The following is a 21,955-nucleotide window of genomic DNA, read 5'->3' on the forward strand; positions in this document are numbered from 1 at the left end:
ACCGAAGAAACAAGAAATTGTTTAGGCACAAAAGGGTTGTGAGAGACACTCCTCCTCCATATCTAACTGGAGAACAAATTGAAGCGCAAATTGACTACTACGGAGCTAACGAAAAAGTTCATTGTGGTGATAATTGGCATGTCCCCGGTAATATGCCTGATTATTACGGTGTTCATCACAACTGGCACAAGAAGAGTATATTTTGGGAGTTGCTATATTGGAAGGATCTTCTTCTGCGCCACAACCTCGATGTGATGCATATAGAGAATAATTTCTTTGAGAACATCATGAATACAATATTGAATGTCCCAGGAAGACAAAAGACAACATAAAATCGAGGTTAGACTTGCCGGATATTTGCTCAAGAAGTGAGTTACATATAAAAAGCAATGGACAAGTTCCCGTTTCGATATTCAGATTGTCTTCAGAAAAAAGTCGGTGTTGTTCAACTGGGTGGCATCAGAAGTGAAGTTCCCCGATGGGTATGTTTCAAATCTCTCTAGATGTGTTGAAAATGGTCAAAAGTTCTCCAGGATGAAGAGTCATGATTGTCATGTCTTTATGCAACGACTACTTCCCTTTGCATTTGCAGAGCTACTTCCAACAAACGTACATGAAGCACTTGCAGGTAGTATATTATAACGCAGTAATTTTATAATGGTTTAGTTTGCAATAATATATGACTAATAATGTGTTTAATTGTTTTTGGAATATACAAGGCATTGGAGCATTTTTCAGGGATCTGAGAATACACACTCTTAAAGAAGAAGTCGTGGAACAGCTTCAGGAGAACACACTACAAGAAAAATGCGTTTTTATAGCGGACGAATAACGCTATGTAACGATACGATAGCGGTTTTTGAAGCGCTGTATCATCGCCCGTCATAATAGGTAAATGACATTACATAGCGGTTTTTAGCGTTGTTATTTTTTCTTCCGCTACAATAGCGCTTTTCAATATGCAATTAAATTTTTTTTAATAGCATGTCTTTAATGCTATTATTTATTTTATTAACAACGTTTTTGATTTGTTATTGTTAAAACTACTATAGCAATTTGTTTCTGCTATATATTGTAAATTATATTTTGTTAATTATTTATTTTAGAATTATTTTTCAGTTAATAATTTAAAAATAAAAGCATAATTAAAATTTAAAATTAATTCAGATATTTAAAATTTCTTTATTAATATTGATCTGTAACAAAATTGGATTACAAAAATATAAAAAAAATCTAATTAAATAATAAACCAAAAACTTTAACCTAATTACTAACTAAACCAAGCTTTAACCTAATTAGTACTAACTAAGCGCCACCCCAACACCATCACCTTCGTCGTTTCTTCATCTTCCAACCCTCACCCGTCGCACCACCACCTTCGTTGTCGTGTTCTTCCATGATCTTCATCGTCTTTTCAAGCCATGAACTTTGTTGCCTTCTTCATCTTCCAGTCCTCACCCGCCGCACCACCATCTCTGCTCGCGACCATCTCTGTCTACCCCAACGCCGCCCCTGCTCTGTCTTCCCCGACGCCGCTGCTCGGTCTTCTCCGACGCCGCTGCTCGGTCTTCTCCGACGCCGCTGCTCGGTCTTCTCCGACGCCGTTGCTCTGTCTTCTCCCACCTTGCTCTGATTCTCCAAGCTTACGCTATTGCTCTAGTCTTTCTCTGAAACCTTCTTACAAACCAAAAAAATTAATCAAGTAAACAACAAAGAGGGTAAAAGAGAAGAATGAATACCAGAGCAGAGAGGAGGCGTCACTTCGTCACAGGACAGAGAGGAGGCATCACGGTTCAGAGAGAGAGAGAATAGAGTAGATGGGATGCTCCTCCTCTGTTGTTGTCTCACAACCTCCATTATCTGTAAGGAGAAGGATACTGAGCGACAGAGAGGATGGTGACAATGAATCTGTGACTTAGAGAAACTGAAGATGCAGAGAGAAAGAAGATGAGTTTTGTGAGTCTAGACAGTTACAAAATTTTTGGATCTGAAAACAAAAGCGACAGAGAGAGAGAGAGGAGAAGAAGTATGAGTAATCTGGACCCTTCAAAAAGTTTAATCAATGGTTGTGATTACATAAAGCATGATCTCCGTCCTTGTATGTGATTGGCCAGTTTGTGTTGACCAATCAAATTTTTGTATTTGATTCCTATTTTTCTTAATAACATTGTTTTCTATTTTATTTTGTGTGTTTAGTATAAAAATATTTATGATATATTTTTGAAAATAAAAATTATTTTAAGAAAAGGTTTAAAGTTTATGATTTTGTGATTTATATTTGGATATATGAAATATAGTTTAAAGTTTATGAACTAGAGGATTTAAGTTTGAAATTTAAAATTAAGGTTTAGAAATTGGATATATGAAATATAGTTTAAAGTTTATGAACTAGAGGATTTAAGTTTGGCATTTTAATTTTGTGGTTATATGATTAAAAACTGATTTGATAAAAAAAATTATATGATTTGATAATTTCAAAAATATTCAATTTTTTAGTTTTATATCTAAGATCTGAAGTTTAAGTTTTCATGTATTATAAAGTTTATAGTATTATAGTTTAAAGTTTGTGTTTAAAGTTTAGGGTTTAGAGATTCAAAAGTCAAATAATGATTGTTGCCACTAGATCAAATTCAATCAATGGTCCTAAAAAAATAAAATTGTTCTTCTCATTTCACTTCAAAAATTGCATAAATTTAAAGAATTAAACATGATAATTAAAATTTAAAATATAATAGAATTTGAGGATCAAAAGTTTGGGGTATTGAGATTTGAGATTAATTTTTAAACTGTAATCTTAAATTAGTTTAAAGATTTTAAATAAAAGAATTATACTAAATGAAATTAGTTTAAGGGTTTAAAGGTTTGAGTATAGGGTTTGAGCCCAGGGTTTGAGAGTTAAAAGTTTGGGGTATTGAGATTGAGATTAAATTTATGAAACAGAAATAGTTTTTCACTATATAATTAATATCTGAGTTTAAAGTATATGTTTAAAGTTTAGGGTTTAAAAATTCGTTTACGGTTTACGGATTTAAAAAGACAAATATAGCATTTTTAATTATGTGCTATTAAATATATGTTTATTAAACATATGCTATTATAGACGTTTCACCTTAAGTGTTATGTAAAATATAGTAAGAGGAAAAGTGAAACAAGTACGAGAGGGAAAATCAATTATTTTTCCGCTTTAGATATGCATAGCGTTTCAAAACTAAAAGTGCTATGTATACTATGTCCGAAAAGTGTTTTGGAGAAATTAAAATCGGACCAACCTAACATAGCGTTTGTATTTTCGCAAACGCTATCTAAAAGTAAGAGATATGTCAACAATAGCACAATCGAAAAAAACGCTATCCCGATCTGCTATTAAAACCCATTTTTCTTGTAGTGACATTCTCATCTTATTGTGCAACTTGGAGAAGATATTTCCTCCGGATTTTTTTACGTCATGGAGCATCTAGCTGTCCACCTCCCATATGAGGCATTGCTTTGTGGACCTGTACATTACGGATGGATGTATCAGTATGAGCGAGCCATGAAATATTTGAAGGGAAAAGCAAAGAACCTCGCAAAAGTTGAAGGTTCTATAATTGCTGGAAGTTTGACCGAATAAACTTCTCACTTCACATCGTACTACTTTGCGTCAAAAGTACGTACCCGGAAAATAGCTCCAAGAAGATATGATGATGGTGGTGTCGCACAAACATATGCAGTTGCTGGTGTTCCAGACATCTTTAGCCAGATTGGGCGACTAGGTGGGAAATCAAAAGAGATTTAGTGGTCGAGTGAAAAAGACGCTCATAGTGCACACACCTATATTCTACTCAATTGCGAGGATCCATTGATGCGTTATTTTGAAAGGTAACATATATGGACACTTCTAAACACATTTAAGTATACTAGCTACAACATATCTACCACATGCACCGGTTAGTGAGACCTTAATTACTTTTGTATACTTTCTTCTTCTGCTATGCTTTGAAGTGATCTCAAGTCTCTTCATCTCTTTTGCAGACATGCAATCACCAAATGGTGGGTATGGTTCCTGGTAGAGTTGCACTACCAGTGGAGATCACTGAAGCTGAGCCAGTGTCTATCAATGCGAAGCAATACCATGCAATCATGAGGAAGGAGGCAGCAACGCGCCAAGCTTGAGGCTCAGAACAAACTAATCAAATCCCGGAAGGTATAATAAGGAACCAACAAAGCTTCTCATGTAGAAAGCTATGCTCATATCAGTCTTTTTCTTGCTGCAACAGCCGTATCTTCATGAATCACGACATGTCCATGCTCTCAAAAGGCCAAGAGGATCCGGTGGAAGATTCCTCAACACCAAAAAACTTCTTCAAGAATCCGAGCAGGCTGCTGCCAAAGAACAAGAACGTGACAAGTCGGTCCAACAGGCAATGAGGCAAACATGTCTAGATTCCAAGCTCATTTGCTACAGCACAACAAAGACCGTGGTGGCTCAACCACTTCTGGCTCTGACATCACATCTGTTTCCGAAGGTGCTGATATCTTCGGACACACTGAATTCCTGTTTTCGGGTTTCCCAACAACTCGGACTAACCGAGCTATGCTTGTTCATGGTCAGTCCAATGACATGCATGGAGGTGGGGACTTGCACCATTTCTCTGTCCATATCTGAGACATTGGATCTTTGGTGATGTTTCATGTTTCCCACCAAAAGGGGAAGTCATCCTTGGCTACTACTACTACTAGTTCTTCTGCTTGCTGTCACTTGCTACTTTTCCATTTCACTTTATCTATTGTTTCAAGACATCACCACAAGAACTACCAAAATCTTCAGCTTGAAAATACTTTTAATCTTCGCTTACCATGTCTCCTTGTGTAAACTACTGGTTTGATTCTGTATGAAGATGATAAATAAAAACACAGATTCTGCTTTCCACTCCATAGACGTGTTTAGAGAACATACTTAATTATACTGATAAGATGGGATATCATCCGAAGTGTGAAAACTTGAGCTTCACGCATCTGAGTTTTGCGGACGACATCCTAGTGTTCTCCGATGGCAATACTCGATCTATAGAAAGCATTCTTGAAGTCTTTGGAAGCTTTGTTGCGGGGGTTGATGATGCAGTGCGACAAGAGTTCCAGGTTCAGAACAGGTTGAGGGTTGGTGCGCTCCTTGTTCGCTACTTGGGACTGCCTCTCCTCACCAAAACAATGGGAAAGAACGATTATCAGCCACTCATATAGAAAATTAAAAAAACGTATAAGCCTATGAACAAACAGATTTCTATCAATGGTGGGTCGCTTACAGCTTATCAAATCGGTTTTAATGAGCATTACAAACTTCTGGATATCATCATTCTATCTACCTAGTGAATGCTTGAAGGAGATAGACAGTATATGCTTGTTCGTACGGGATTCAGTTGATCGGAATGATGAACTTCAAGATGGGTGACTAAAGACGTTTTTATTAGAATCCGACAAAGGGTTACAAGATTGATGGGAAATAAGGAGACAAGATTTGAGGTCTAAGCAACAAGGTCAGAATGATCGTTTTGAAACCCTAGATCTAGCCGCTTAGTGTGTAGGTTCTCCAAAAGTCCTCTCGCTCGTTGCCTCCTCCTCCCCTCTTATAGTGCCTCTGTTCGTGATGCCCTAATCGCACTTCTCCTTTGGGCCCTGTCACCAAAGGCCGAGTATGCGGGCCTTGGTGTTATTTCGTCCAAGCCGAGTACAACTGATCATCTTAGCCGACTGGCTTAAAGTACTCTAGAGTCGAGCCGACGTCTTTAGTCGCTAAGCCGACTAAACTCAGTCGAAATTGTCGGGCTGCGGCCTGTTATTTGATGGGCCTTGTGGAGGGATGTAATCCATCTCCTACAATAAGTCCCCCCCCAGTTCACTTGTGAGCGGCTTGTCGGTCTCAGTGAATTTGTGGGTCAGGTTCGTTCATATAACAGGACGTAATGCCAGCGACAACTTGCTTTGCCAGTGTGTGATTTTAGTCGCCTATTATATCTAGTCGCACCGAGCTGCGTCTTTTCATGATGCGTTGTGTTTTACTCGGGAGGTAGAATTCTCTGGTTTTAGATCCCGGGCGGGAACTAATGCCAGTGACAACTTGTTTTGCCAGCGTGTGATTTTAGTCGCCTGTCGCGTCTAGTCGATCCGAGCTGCGTCTTTTCATGAAGCATTGTATTTTTACTCGGGAAGTAAAGTTCTCTGGTTTAGAGCCCGGGCGGTCTTCGGATGATTAATTCTGTTGAGTCGGTTTAGACCAGAACCGGAGATTAACTTCAGTCCGATTTTCTGAATTGAAAACCGGTTTGAGCGAGAAACTGGACCGTCGCGAGTAGGTTTCTGGGCATTTAGGCGGCCTTTGAGGCCCATTTAGGCCTTTGTAGACCTAATGATGGCGCTTCGAAGAATGCGCCTCGTTTTTGCTATAAATAGGCTTCTTTCCTTCACTTTCGTCATTCATCTCTGCAAACTCAGGTATTCCGCTTTCTCTCCATTCTCTCTACTTTTACTTTCTCTCTCTAGGTACGTCTTTCTCCGCATAGACTCCGTCGGTATCGTCTGGCGTCTGTAGTCGTCCCCTAAATCCGAATCATGTCCCTGAGAAGTCGTTTGTCGCGAGAAGAAAAAGGAAAAGGGGTCGCGGATTCTCCGAGTCCGACCAGAGACGAGCAGGTAGCCGACAGCCCGCTGGATGATTTCGACTTGATTCATCACGACGCTCTTCGGGATTCAGACAACATGACTCTATCTCAACGCCTTTTGGTCGCTGACGCTCATAAGATGATTCGTGAAGAAAGGGCAGGTCGCATTGAAGTCGGGAACAGTGAAGGGGGTGGTAGCGGCTCTGAAGCATCTAGCCAAGCCTCAGGGTTGTCGAGACGATCTAGTCGGAAGATTCCATTCGATCGGATAGACTGCCGGCCGACGATCTATCATCCTGGTGGGATCTTCGAAGAAATCGGGCCTCTCCCGTCCGAATTGCTTTGTGACCCGCAGGCTCAGTCATGGGAGAATGTCTTCGATTCTTGCTCCTCCCACAAGACGGTGAAGGACTTATTGAGGCGAAGTGGAGGTGCCGGCGTCACATACATCATTCCTTCTAGGGGACAGCGTCCTTGGTCGCCTCCGATTGGCTATCAGTGCGTCTATGAGTCGTATTTTGGGGACCATACGAAACTCTGGTTTCCAATTCCCCGACTGATCACGTCGTACGCATTTCGTCGGGACATTGCCATTTGTCAGTTGCTCAACGGGTCATTGCGCACCGCGGTAATGCTAATGGTGATGGCGGCGGAGATAAACGTTTCGATGAGTGTGAGAGTATTCGAAGAGTTGACTTTCACGAAGGCGGAGCCACATGGGATATTCTCGGTGAAGATGCGCTCGGTCTACAATGTATTGTCAGGACACCCGAACAAGACGAAGGACTGGCAACGCTCGTACTTTTACGTTAAATCTGACGAACATGCCTTCGCAGAGCCTCCTGGGGACGACTACCGCGTTATGTGGAACAAAGCACTTGGTAGATAGTGTTTGTTGTCGCCACGCTCTATTCGAGTATCCTAACGGCGTGTGTGTTTTTTTTTTTTTTGTTATTGCAGTTCGTCACCCGAATACGATCGCGTACCCGGAGAACTTCTTCGAGAGTGCCCAGGCGATTGCGGCTCACAGTCATCTCCGTTGGCCTGACCTTAGTAGAGAGTGGATAAGACGTCAAGAAGCTCGGATTGCTAGAGGTGAGTTCATCGGTCTTTCTCCGAGAAGTTGTAGCAACACTTAGTCTCTCTTCTCCTCTTTTTATTTACAGCTGATTGGGAATCGAAGCTCCCTGTCGTACTCGGACCCCGCAAGTCGCGTCTGTCTCTTTTCACTCGGAAACAGCAAAAAATTTTAGACGAAGCTAGGAAGATGGACGGAGTACCGGATTTGAGTGCTTTGCTGAGGGGGAGGCTGCAACTGCTTTCAAAGAAATCGACTACTTCCGATATGCGAGGGGCGACTAGTTCCGACGCAGGTCGGGCTTCCTCGGAAGGGACCCTTGGTTTGGTCGACAAAGACCTGGGTTCAGTTGACAAAGACGTTGGGGCGGAGCCTCCTGTTTCAAGTCTTAAGAAGAAAGCGACTACTACGGATATGCAAGGGGCGGCTAGTTCTGACGCAGGTCGAGCTTCCTTGGAAGTGACCCTTGGTTTGGTCGACAAAGACGTTGAGGCGGAGCCTCCTGCTTCAAGTCCTAAAAAGAGGAAGAGGAGCAAGAAAGCCAGGAGGAAAGCAGCCGAAGAGCTTCCTCTTGAAGAGATGGCTTCTCTTGACGAAACCTCCGAAGGTTTGGAGGAGAGGAAGAGAGAGAGAGGGAGGAAGAGGCCTTTCGAAGCGGGTTCTGTCGAGGCTGACCGTTCCGAGGTTGCGCCTGAAGATCGTCCCAGAAAGAAAAAGAAGAAGAAGTCCGTTGAGACTGAGCCGCGTCCTTCCGATGCGGAGGTGGGCCTCGTCGAAGTTGTCGCGGGAGGAGACATTTCCCTTGAGACCCCTTCCGCGGAGAGAGAGGTCTCAGCGCGGGGCGGTGATCCTGTTGCGGATGATAGACCCATTCCCGATCCGTCCGCAAGAGCAAGGTCTCGTTCGGAGGGTTCTACTGCGAGGGGGAAGAAGATAGAGTTCCCTGATCGGGTCGAGTTTTCCTACAATGAGACGACCCCCCTAATCCTTAACCCTCTTAGGTGCGCGGAGCTGACGCGCCAGATTCGTGGCGGGACGAAGGAGATGCCACAGCTGGACGACCTGTACTTCAGGAACGAATACATAGACGCTGCTTCTTCGAGAGCTCGGGTAACTGCGCTATCCTTCATGCTTTACCTCATCATTCGATCCATCGGGTTTTACTCGTCTTACGTGGCTCATGTTTGTCGTTTTGCAGAGTGATGGGAGTATGAACTTTCTCGTTGAGAAATACGACAGCGCTCTGAAACAGACGATGATCCAGTTGGGATCTTCAGAGAAGCTTGCCCAGACGCGGTTGAAGGTGATCGAGAGAGTAAGGGCGGAGCATAAGAAGGCCAACGAGAAGGCCGTAGAGGAGAAAGAGATTCTTCGAGTAAAATTCGAAGAACTGGAGGGCAAGCTTAAGTCTTCTAGCGCGGCGAGGAAAAAGCTCGTTCGAGAAAACAGTCACCTGGAGCAAACGGCTGCGAGTCTGGAGAAGAAGAAGGCAGAGATAATCGAAGAGAGAGATGTTGCGGTGGACAAACTTGTCAGAGAGGGGCAGCGCTTGAGGGACTCCCGGCGTTTGGAGGTTACTCGAGAGAGGGAAAGAGTCGAGGCTATCATGGCTGAGAAGGCAAGTCGCCGTTTTGATCGCGTGCGCGACCATTTTACTCGTCTGGAGACTTATGAGAAGGCGAAGAACCTGTATGGTCAAGCTTTGGGAACGAAGAGGTGCCTCGAGGCCATAAAGGCGAGTGGAACGGAGATTCCCCAAGAAATGATCGATGTCTTCGCCGAGCAGGAGAAACTTTATGAGGCGGAGGTTATGAAACTCCGAGTAGAGCCGCTGTCAGATAGCGACCTTACTCTTTCTCCGTTGGTCCTCTCTTCCCGTTTTGTCGAGGACAGGTTCAGAACATCATTCGATCCCTATGGATCAAACGTGAATTCGATCGGGCCAGAGACGGCTTCTCAGCTGGTGACCTCGCTTGAAGTTATTGGGGAGCCGTCAGAGGAGCCACTTGTTGATGTCACGTCTGTCCCTACCAAGCCTGTCAAGTCCCCGGTGGGAAGTGGTTTTGACGAGCGCCCAGAGGAAGAGAGAGAGACCGAGATCGAGGAAGCGTCGCTGCCGCGTCCCGCTGAGGAGGAGACGACCTATGAAGCTGGGGATATAGACGTTTCTTCACGTCCCGTTATTGACTCTACCGTTTCCATTCCTACTCGGGCGGAGGACCAGACTGTCGCCGTTGCCGAGGATCGTGGCGACCAAGACTCTGTTCTTTGATGTATGACTTATGTCTTGTCCGTTGTGGTCTCGATAGGCCCTGTTGTTGTATGTTTAGACATATTTATATATATATATATATATAAGCGATCTTTTGATTTTGCGAATTGTGTTTCTCGTCTGTACTTGCAACTTTGGTCTTTGCAAATAGACAAGGAAATGATCCGCGGGAGGTTTATTCAGCTCTTGTTGCGTTTCGATTGAGACGACGTTTAGACGCGTCGTTCTGTATCGAGAACAAGGGGCTGGGTCTAAAAGTGGAAGGTTCTTTTGTCCGTTTCACTATTGACAGTCGAGTAATTGGGTAGCTAGTCCATTACGCGTTTAGTCGAGGAAAGGTTGAAGATTCACTCCGTTTAGTCGGTCAATGCTCCTTAGGCATAGGTGACCAGCGACTGTTGGGTTCTCAGGCTAAATATCTGATCGGGACATAGCCGGGAAATGGAACGATAGTGTCCGCGTGTCTCCTGCTGGAGACACGGGAGCCGTTGGGTTCGATGACAGGCATCCTCTCAGTGGAAGTTGAGGCAAAGAACAAGATTTTGACTTTGTTTTTGTTACAGCTGAACCTGTTTAAGGCTGCCTACGTACCTCGGTTGAGGATCAAGCCATTCGTAGTTCGTTTTTCCCGAGTAAAAGTGGCCGTGAGTGGCGCATTTACTCGGTCGAGTAGAAGTGACCATAGGGTGCATCTACTCGGTTTTGTCTTGTTACAGCTGAACCTGTGTAAGGCTGCCTACGTACCTCGGTTGAGGATCAAGCCATTCGTAGTTCGTTTTTCCCGAGTAAAAGTGGCCGTGAGTGGCGCATTTACTCGGTCGAGTAGAAGTGACCATAGGGTGCATCTACTCGGTGTCTTTTTTTTTTTTTTTTTTTTTTTTTTTTTTAAGACATACTCCTACGGGTAGAAGCGTCGTAGGTGCATTGAGTTCCATGAACGTGGGACTTCTTCGCCGCGCGACGTTTGGAGTCTGTATACGCCAGGTTTGACGACTTTAATGATTTTGTAAGGTCCTTCCCACCTGGCGCCGAGTTTGCCGGCGTTTAACTCCTTAGTGTTTTCGAACACTTTGCGCATGACGAGGTCGCCGAGTTCCAGAGGTCGGGCTCGAACCTTTTTGTTATAGTAGCTTTCGATCTGGTGTTGGTAATTCTGGATGCGCAGCAGAGCCTGGTCTCGTCGTTCCTCTATCTCATCGAGGGCATCGAGTAGCATCTCCTTGTTGAGCTCGACGTATTGAGGCATCTTGGAACGTCGGAGGCTTGAAACGTTAACTTCAGCAGGAGCCATTGCTTCGACTCCGTAGGCGAGGGAGAAAGGTGTCGCTTTAGTCGATCCTCGCGGGGTTGTGCGGTGGCTCCATAGGACTCCGTCGAGTTCGTCGGCCCAGTGACCCTTTTTCAGGTCCAGACGCTTCTTAATGCCATCGATGATGAGTTTGTTTGAGGATTCTGCCTGTCCGTTACCTTGCGGGTAGCGAGGGGTGGAGGGGCTTAATCGAATGTTCCACTTGCTACAGAACTCCTTGAAATTACCTGACATGAACTGCGATCCGTTGTCGGTGACAATTTCATAAGGTAGACCATGGCGGCAAATAATGTTTTTCCAGACGAAACCGCGGACTTCTTTGTCTGTGACTTGAGCGTATGCTTCAGCTTCGATCCATTTAGTGAAGTAGTCGGTGAGGACCAGGATGAAGCGTCTTTGGCGGGAACAAGGAAGCGGTCCTATGATATCCATCGCCCATCGCATGAACGGGTAAGGGGCGGTGGTTGTGCGCAACATCTCGGTTGGGCAATGGATGCTGGGGGCGTGTCGTTGGCACTTGTCGCAGCTTCTCGCGTATGACTCGCAATCAGCGTTCATTGTCGGCCAAAAGAACCCTAAGCTCCTTACTTTGATTGCTAGCGCGCGTCCGCCCGAATGATTTCCGCCAGCGCCTTCATGCGTCTCTGCCATAACCCTTGCTGTCTCATCGCCATGGATGCATTTGAGGAGGACTTTACTCGCCGTCCATCTGTGCAGTTCATCGTCGAGAACGACGTAATGGGCGCTGCGGGTTTTTAGCCGGCGGGCTGCCCATTTTTCTGCTGGGAGTTCCCCCTTCGAGAGGTAGTCGATGAACTCAGTTCTCCAATCTGGGCCAAATCCGTCGTCGTCTGGAGCAATGGGCTCGACAACCTGGGCGATGAGGGTTTTGTCGGTCAGAATATCGATGCTTGGTTTCTCGATACGATGTATCGGGATTGTTCGTTTAACTTGGTCATGAAGCTTGCTACCAAGGGCTGCGAGGGCGTCGGCGCAGATGTTTTCGCCTCTGGGAACTTTGATGAGTTCGAAGGACTCAAACTCTGCTGCTAGGCTTTGCACTATTTTGAGATAGGCGTCCATTCGATCGTTGCGGGCATCGTAGTCGCCACTGAACTGATTGGCGACTAACTGGGAGTCGCAATAGGCGCTTAGTCGTTTAGCTTTTACGGCTTTTGCTAAGCGGAGTCCGGCGATCAAAGATTCGTATTCTGCCTCGTTGTTTGAAGCGGGAAAGCCAAAGCTAAAAGACTGTCTGATTAGCTCTCCGGTCGGAGACTGTAATTGGACTCCGGCGCCTGCTCCTTTGTTGGTCGACGATCCATCGACGTGCAGCGTCCAGTTCAAACTTGGGAGTGCGAGATCTTGTTCCAACTCTGGGGCCAGTTCGACCAAGAAGTCCGCAAGAACCTGTGACTTTGCTGCAGTGCGGTTCTTGTAGATGATATCGAGCTCGCCAAGTTCAATGGCCCACTTTGTGAGTCTTCCAGACCTGTTGGTGTTTTGGAGTATCGTTCGGAGAGGCTGATCAGTCAACACTTCTACCGAATGCGATTGGAAATAGGGTCGAAGCTTTCTCGCTGCTTCGACGACTGCTAAGGCCATCTTCTCCAGAGTCGGGTATCGCGTTTCTGGCCCGGTCATGCGCCGGCTCGTATAGAAGATGGGCTTTTGCTCGCCGCGGTCTTCCTTTATCAGGACGCTGCTGACGGCAGCTTGTGATACTGCGACATAGAGAGACAGGACGTCACCGACGTCCGGCTTAGCGAGTACAGGAGGTGTTGTCAGGTATTGCTTGAGTTGAGTAAATGCCTTCTCGCACTTCTCGTCCCAAATGAACTTCTTGTTTCCTCTCAGGAGATCGTAGAAAGGCAAGCACTTGTCAGTGGATCTGGCAATGAACCGGTTTAGAGCGGCTATTCTCCCCGTGAGTCGTTGTACTTCTCTACTGTTTTTTGGACTCGGGAGGTTCAGGACCGCGGATATCTGTTTCGGGTTCGCCTCAATTCCTCGCTGCGTGACAATGTAGCCGAGGAACTCGCCAGAGGAGACTCCGAACGTGCACTTTGCCGGGTTCAGCTTCATGCCGTACTTGTTGAGAGTTTCGAAGCATTCTTGCAGGTGACTGAGGTGATCAGTGGCGTGGAGAGACTTAACCAGCATGTCGTCGATGTATACTTCCATGGTGATACCCAATTTATCTGCGAACATCTTGTTTACGAGCCGTTGGTAGGTTGCTCCAGCGTTCTTTAAGCCGAACGGCATGACCTTATAGCAGTAGGTTCCCCTATCTGTGATGAAGGCTGTCTTCTCGCGATCGTCCGGGTGCATCATTATTTGGTTGTATCCAGAGAAAGCGTCCATAAAGGTTAGCATCTCGTTTCCAGCCGTAGACTCGACTAAACGGTCGATGTTGGGAAGAGGGTAGCTGTCCTTTGGGCAGGCTTTATTTAAGTCGGTAAAGTCGACGCAGACGCGCCACTTGCCATTTTTCTTTTTGACGACTACTGGGTTCGCCAACCATTCGGGGTAGCGGACTTCGGCAATCGAACCTGCACCGAGTAACCGGTCGACTTCTTCATTTACAGCCTTAGACCTATCGGGACCGAGTTTGCGTCTCTTCTGGCGGATGGGCTTGAAAGTTGGATCGACATTTAGTTCATGAGTCGTTATAGTCGGATCAATGCCTTTCATGTCTGCCATAGACCATGCGAACGTGGAAATGTTCTTTCTGAGAAAATCCAGAATTGACTGCTGCATTTCCTCAGAAAGGTACGCGCCAACCCTCACAATTCGACTCTGGTCGACGTCGTCAATAGGTAACTCTAGGACTTCGCTTTCTTGAGAGCAGACTTTTGAGGTTGGAGTAGATACTGAGTTTACGGATAATGACGACCGCTGAAGTTTGACTGTGGCGACTAGGAGATCTCTGGCGGCTCTCTGGTCCCCGCGCAACGTTTTAATCTTTCCGTCCGTGCCAGGGAACTTGACGCACTGGTGGTAAGTGGAAGGAATGGCTTGCATTGAGTGTAACCAAGGGGTACCGAGTATAGCGTGATACGGAGCTTTCGTGCTTACGACGGCAAACTTGACTGTTCGAGTAACGCCGCATGCACGCACCGGGAGGCGGATCGTTCCCAAGATAGTTTCTGAAGACCCGTTGAATCCGGTTAACGTTCTGGAGGACGCTTTTATGTCATCGAGGTCGACTCCCATCTTCTGCAGGGTTTCTCGGAAGATGAGATCGACGGAACTTCCGGTGTCGATAAGGATTTTGGTGACATCGTACTCTCCAATTCCAAGGACGACGAGGAGTGGATCATTATGGGGCGTGTGGACACCCACAGCGTCATCTGGTGAGAAGGTTATCGGAGGATGACTTGTCGGTTTAGTCGGCCATTTCTGGGACGTCGCGACTTGTCGACGATAATCTTTCACGGAACGGACTGAGTCCCCGTTAGGGGGGGAGCCTCCCATGATAACGTTCAAAGACTGCCCCGCTTGTACTCGCTTAGAGTCCAGTAGGGCGCGGAGGTCTTTGGATATGCTGGTCTCGGGTGGTGAAGATTGAGACTGACCTTTAACTCGCTCCAACTGTCGTCGTAAGTCTGTTGGTTTTGAACGGTTGAGCTTTACGCGAAGATCGCATGCGCCGGAATTGAGTTTATCTCGGAGATCGCTAACTGGTCTTTCGTTGTCGTTAGCGTCGCTTGCCGAGATGCGTCGAGACTTCCGTGCATCCAGCATTGTTCTGAGATCTCTGTGCTTGGAAGTGCTTTCGTTTTCTGATTCGAACTTCCGTTTAAGGACGTCTCTCAGATCTCCGAATACAAGAGCATCGTCGTTCTCTTCATCGGACGAAAAGGATTGCTGAGAGAGTATCACCTCGATGCGTCTGCGGTTAGCCGGGTGCTCTTCGTCGGCTGAGGAGTCTCCCTCGCCATTATCCTTCGGGGCTTGTTCCTCGTCATCTCGTCGCGAAGCATCGTTTTGCTGTCCTTTTCCTGTGGCTTTGCGTTGGGCTCTTCTTTCCTTATTCTTGCTCCAGCTTTTACCGTTCTTTGGTTTAGTTTTCAAGGGCTCGAACTTAAACCCGCCGCTCGCGAGAGAAGAGAGATAATGTGCGTAGAGAGATTTGCATTCCGTTGTATCGTGTCCCTTGACGTCGTGATATTTGCAGTGCTTGGTGAGATCGATGGTCCTGGAAGGCCCCGCTGCTGATCCGGCTCCCGCCGTAGGTTGGGTGGTGCAAACAGTGTCGACTTGTTTGTCGGATGTTTCGAGTTCTCTTACCCACTTGTTCCACCCCTCTCCGCGAACCACGAGAGTAGAGATCGGTTCGTTATTCTCGTTGACGACATACATGTATCCGTCTTTGCGGCCGTTTTTGTCGTTTGGAGCGTGCTGGCGCGGCTCTTGTCGCGTGTTGGCGTTTTTAGCCGCTGGCGCTTTGGGTGCGTTCATCTTGCTGAGAATGGCGTTGGTATCTTCTTCCATTCGGATGAAGTTGTCGGATCGCGCGATAGCGTCCTGAAGCGACGTAGTTGGATTTTGGTATAAATCCTCCCGGAATTTAGAACGAACCCACAAAGTGTTTCGCAAGGCGTCAATGGCAATACCGTCTGGAATGTCAATCCTGGAGACTACGGCTTTGAACTTCTCCATGTAGTCGCGAAGACTCTGGTCTTTAGTTTGGTTGAGGTTCCACAAGCTAGAGGCAGTGGCGCTGCGCTTGGTGAACATAATGTAAGTCTTGAGAAAAGCTGCTGATAAGTCGCGGAAACATCCGATCGAGTTCTCCTCCAACTGGGAGAACCAAGTCAGGGCTTGCTCGTGAAGAGTCTCAACGAACATCTGGCAGTAACCTGCGTCCCTTTCGTCGTTAGGGAGTCGAGCTCGCGCCATCGCGATGTTAAAAGCTGTCATATGCTCCACCGGGTCTCCGCCGGGCTTATACTCGGGTAGGCGCAGCTTCTCTATCTTCCCGAGTTGCACGCTAGTCAGCGCGCGAGTAAAAGGAGTACGTGAGGTTGCGGCGAGTACACTCTCTATTTGGGGAGCTGCGCTGGTTACTTGGTGGATCTTTTCGCCCATTTGTTGAAGGCTGAGTTTGAGCTCAGCGAGCTCGCGTATTGTAGTGAGATCTGGACCTGCTGGGAGAGCATCTGCGAGAAGGGCTTCGTTGGGCTCCGAGTCGTCGGAGACATGGTCGGCTCCGGTGGCCGTAGGGTTTGTGTTGAAGAGGCGGCGTCGTATCTGCTGGGAACGGCTCGCCTGTCCGTCAGGAGCTGTGAGCGCCGCGATCAACGCAGCGAGTTGGTCGTTGGTTGTCTTTTGGACTTCGTCTTGGCGAGCGAGTCGAGCCATGACGGAGCTCATGAAATCTGAGGTAATGGGTGGCGCGGCTGCAGGAGTAGGGGTCGGTTCCTCGCCCGGAGCGCCGAAGGCGGCGTCGTCTTGAGCCATGTAGATCTAGAACGTTACTTTAGTCGCCCCACGGTGGGCGCCAATTGTTCGTACGGGATTCAGTTGATCAGAATGATGAACTTCAAGATGGGTGACTAAAGACGTTTTTATTAGAATCCGACAAAGGGTTACAAGATTGATGGGAAATAAGGAGACAAGATTTGAGGTCTAAGCAACAAGGTCAGAATGATCGTTTTGAAACCCTAGATCTAGCCGCTTAGTGTGTAGGTTCTCCAAAAGTCCTCTCGCTCGTTGCCTCCTCCTCCCCTCTTATAGTGCCTCTGTTCGTGATGCCCTAATCGCACTTCTCCTTTGGGCCCTGTCACCAAAGGCCGAGTATGCGGGCCTTGGTGTTATTTCGTCCAAGCCGAGTACAACTGATCATCTTAGCCGACTGGCTTAAAGTACTCTAGAGTCGAGCCGACGTCTTTAGTCGCTAAGCCGACTAAACTCAGTCGAAATTGTCGGGCTGCGGCCTGTTATTTGATGGGCCTTGTGGAGGGATGTAATCCATCTCCTACAATGCTCTGCGTTTCTCTGGTCTGGCCCATCGCTAAACATGAAGCGAGCTAAGATAGCTTGGGACCTAGTAAGAACTCAAAAATCAGAGGGAGGGTTTGGTTTACGCCCGTTGAAGGAGATCAATTAATGTCACGTGATGTCTGAAGCTTATCTGGCGGATCACCTCATCCTTCTCTCTTTGGGCACGCTGGGTTAAGGAAAACCAGCTAAAGAGAGGTACTTTCTGGGAAGTTCGGAGCACGTCAACTTTGGAATCATATATGTGGAGGAAACTTCTAAAATATAGAGATAAAGCAAAGGAGTTTCATCGTATCGAAGTTAGAGACAGGCTTCAAACTTCCTTCTGATTTGACGCTTGGTCAGACAGGGGACACCTATCGGACTTGGTAGAAGATAGGGGTTGCATTGACATGAGAATCTTTTTGAAAGCAACTGTATCGTTGGCTAGTTGATTATTATTATTATTATTATTATTTTAGTAGCAAAAATGGTTTAAGTTTTTAATAAAAAATCAATTTTTCCGTTAAAAATACAAAATTCTGTAAAATCAAGTATTTTCCACCAAAAAGCGAAAGTCGAGCTTTCCTGCATAAATTAAGTATAAATTTATCGGTTCTGATTTTTTTTGCCCAATTAACACATTTTAGCTTTTTAAAAAAAACAGAAGTAGGAATTTATATATATTTAAGCAAATAAATATTTAAAATTAAGATATGAAAGACATTTAAAAATAAATAAAATGAAAGTGAAACCGAATCAGAATAAACAAGACTAGGTAAAAAAAAGGTATGGGTTAGTTTTCTGGCTAAAATTACCTAGGGAAATTATTGGGTATATATATATATAGGGTTTTCTGCAAAAAAACCCTCAACGTGATTTTGTTTTGCAAATTAATCCGCGAACTCAAAAACCCACGGGTCAACCCTCCAAGTGCCAGTCAAACCGCAATATAACCCTCGGCCGTATATATGTGTAATATTTGATAGTGTATAATTTTAACATTTTTCAATACTACGTCGTTTTGGCGCTAATTTTTAAATGAAAAAAAATTGTTGAACTCGGGGTTTGAAACTTGAACCTTAAACACTATGTGCATACTATATAACCAAATATATAGATTTGTTAAACGCAATTATATAGATTTCTAAATATATTGAACAACAAATTAAACAAATATATTTGTTGGCCGAGATGGTTATATAGCATGCACATAATGTTCAAGTTTCAAACCCCGAGTTCAACAATTTTTTTTCATTTAAAAATTAGCGCCAAAACAACGTAGTATTGAAAAATGTTAAAATTATACACTATCAAATACACATATATACGGCCGAGGGTTATATTTCGGTTTGACCGGCACTTGGAGGGTTGACCCGTGGGTTTTTGAGTTTGCGGATTAATTTGCAAAAAAAAACCACTTTAAAAGTTTTTTTGCAGAAAACCCATATATATATATATATATATAAACACACACGACCAAGGCAATAGGGAAACTTGGAGGAAAACCCTAATTTTTCAAATGATGAGCGATCAATTGGTTGGGGAGAAGATACTGACACCGAAGGCGGTTGGATCGGGTAAAGAAGCAGAAGAAGAAGCAGCACCAGCGCCGCCGCAGCAACTGTTTCTGACGATGAATGCCAAGATGTACTCTCTGGAGAGGTTCCAAGAAAATTTTGTTGATGTCACGGTAAAGGAGGTAGATTTGCTGAATGATTTGGAGGTATTCAAGTTATATCACTGCGATGGGTTAGTGTTATGCGTGGCTAAGGACAAGAAGGAGGAACCGAAGCTGGTGTTGTGGAACCCTTGTCTGTGTCAAACAAGGTGGATTGAACCGAGAGAAGATTTCAACGTGAAAGACAAGCACGCAATCGGATACTCCGACGACGACTCAGGCTCGCGCAACCACAAAATCCTGAGGTTTGTGGATGCTGAGGGGTACGAAATCTATTAAGTCTAATTCATGGAGGGTGGCGAAGAATAATTCCAAGTGGTTGATAGATTTGAATCAGCGAGGCGTGCCTGTCAAGGGAAACACCTACTTTTTTGCTGAACGTAGTATACCTGATGAAATATATGGTGGAAGCAAAGGGGAAATTTTCTTACTCTGTTTTGATTTTACCAAAGAGAGGTTTGGACCACGCCTCCCTCTTCCTTTTAATGACTCTTTCAACAGTTACAATGGTGACTGCGTGACCCTCTCAACCTTCCTTAGAGGAGGTGATGATGAGCAGCTTGCGGTCCTTTTTGGTGGTTATGAATCTGGCTTCTTTGAGATTTGGGTTACCCTTACTGTTGACCCCAACCGTGCGTCCTGGAGCAAATTTTTGCGAGTGGAAACGGGGCCCTTCGGGAGCTACGGTTTTGAGCTCTGTACCCCACGTTCTGGTGGGAGCTTCTTTGTTGATGAGGAAAACAAAGTTGCTGTCTTGTTTGAACTGTTTCAACTAACCGGAACCAGGACTGTTCACAAGGCTTTTGTGTTTGGACAAGAAGGCTGCCTCAAATCATCCGTCTACCTTGGAGAAGCTCTCATACTTGAAAACCGTAACCCCATCACCAACAACATCCGTCATGCTGCTCGTCCCCCACTTGTTTGCTCTTCCCCTTATCGTCCAAGCTTAGTGCAAGTCAACCATCCTCTTGTCCACAAAAGGAAACGCATGTTTCCATCTGCTGCTCAGCGATCAAGTGTAGTAAGTTTATTATAATATTCCTGCTGTTTGTGATTTTGCCATTATTATTATACACACCTATTCTTACAGAAACCGAATGTTTGATTTTCACAATTTTACAGGTTAAATTGAGTAAACGCATGTCTCCACCTGCTCAGTGATCATGTGTAAGATTCCTTCTTGGAATTCAATTGCCATCCTATTCTTACAGAAACTGAATGTTTGATTTTCACAATTTTACAGGTTAATCTGACCAAGTTTGAGATGTGTGAAACTCTTTGCTTTTGTTTTACATTGGTTGTGATCGCAGTCCGTCTTTGTAATAGCCCTGTTCGTTTCAAGAACGCAGCGGCAGGGAGGAGCGACCAAAATTTAAAGAGAACCAAAAGGAATTGATAGGAAAGAGAAAGCAAAAGTGAAGGAAATTTATGTGTTTTCAGTCGCTAGAAAAGGAGAAAGAAGATGAACATTGACGCTGCTTTTTTTAGCGGCTGCGACACCACCGAATTCGTTTGATTATTTAATCGCAGCGTCTTCTGTTTCTCAGCCCACCGATGAGTCAAGAAGGAAATCATTAACAGTTTTTTGACGCTGACTCTAGTCGCAGCGTTGTCAAAACGAACAGGGCTAATCTCTTTTTTATCTTTTGTCTCAAGACTGTTTTATCGATCTCTAAGTTGTCAGACTTGTTTCTAAGACTATTATTTTATGCTTATGTTTAAGCTCTTGTGTTTTTGACATTACCCCCTATTGTTTTCATTGTTTACGCTTGTGTTTATGCTCGTGTTTAACCTTCTTTTGTTTTTCATTGTCATATCATCCTAAATCCTGAACCGTACTGACCAATCATACTTAGAACATTTATGTGAATTTTATGGGTGTGTATCCATTCTCCAACATTTATGTGAATTTTAAAATGATAACCTAACTTTTGTTAGAGTCCTTTCATTGCTACCAATCGAAATGCATAGAAACAGCCATTCAATTTATCTGAATCTCTGGAGTGCAACAATTATTTATACGATACACATTAAAAACAGCCATTCAATTGTTTTTTCATCAACACCCCATTCATTATCCTCTAATCGACATCCGCATATTCTATATAGACTTTTTCTTAAACTCTAGATTCACCGACCAATAGGATTGTGTTATTTTAAATTTGATATATATTTTATAAAAAGAAACCATATATTATCAAATTATATTATGTTTTTAAAATAAAAAGATAAAAAAATAAATAAATAAATAATAGTAATTACAAAATAAATATTTTTAACGTCTTCAGCAAAAAACTAAACCCTAAATTCTAATAACAAATAGATTTTCCAACTTTTATAGAAATGGAATGATAATATATTGTTATTCAGTTAAAAATGCATTTTCCAATCCTCCATATTTGATTTAAACTAGAGAAAAAGACAAAAATAGCACTAAATCAAGTTTATGTTCCCAAACTAGCACTCAAGGTCAAAAGTCATAAAAATAGCACTTAATGTTTTATCAAAAGTCACAAACTTAGGGTTTAGAGTTAAATGGTGGGGTTTAGGATTTAGGGTTTAGGGTTTAGGGTTTAGAGTTTAGGGTTTAGGGTTTAGATTTTAGGGTTTAGGGTTTAGGGTTTAGGGTTTAGAGTTTAGGGTTTAGGGTTTATGGTTTAGGGTTTAGGGTTTAGGGTTTAGGGTTTAGAGTTTAGGGTTTAGGGTTTAGAGTTGAGAAATGAGGTTTTGGAGATAAGATTTCAAATTTTGAAAAATAAAAAAATTAAAATTTTCAAAGGATAAACTTAGAAATGTGTTATTTTGGTTATTTTAGTTTTTGAGTGCTATTTTTGTGATATAAACTTAGAAATGTGCTATTTTGGAGATTTGCCCTTTAAACTACTCACTATTTACTTAATTGGTTCGACACAACAAAATTTGTTCACATTCAGGGACAACTATTAGAAGGTCGGCTCACCGGAAATATTCAGCCGAATGACCCAAAAAACTTAAC

The 21,955-nt window shown here is 44.4% G+C and overlaps 2 pseudogenes; both read left to right on the forward strand.

The window, feature by feature from the left end:
* Window positions 1-1,421: 1,421 nt before the first annotated feature.
* Window positions 1,422-4,653, forward strand: LOC106402561 (annotated as a pseudogene).
* A 14,151-nt stretch (window positions 4,654-18,804) lies between these two features.
* Window positions 18,805-20,592, forward strand: LOC125586049 (annotated as a pseudogene).
* The last annotated feature ends 1,363 nt before the right edge of the window (window positions 20,593-21,955 follow it).

The sequence above is a fragment of the Brassica napus genome, chromosome C4 (genome assembly GCF_020379485.1).
Source record: "Brassica napus cultivar Da-Ae chromosome C4, Da-Ae, whole genome shotgun sequence".
NCBI classification, from domain to species: domain Eukaryota; kingdom Viridiplantae; phylum Streptophyta; class Magnoliopsida; order Brassicales; family Brassicaceae; genus Brassica; species Brassica napus.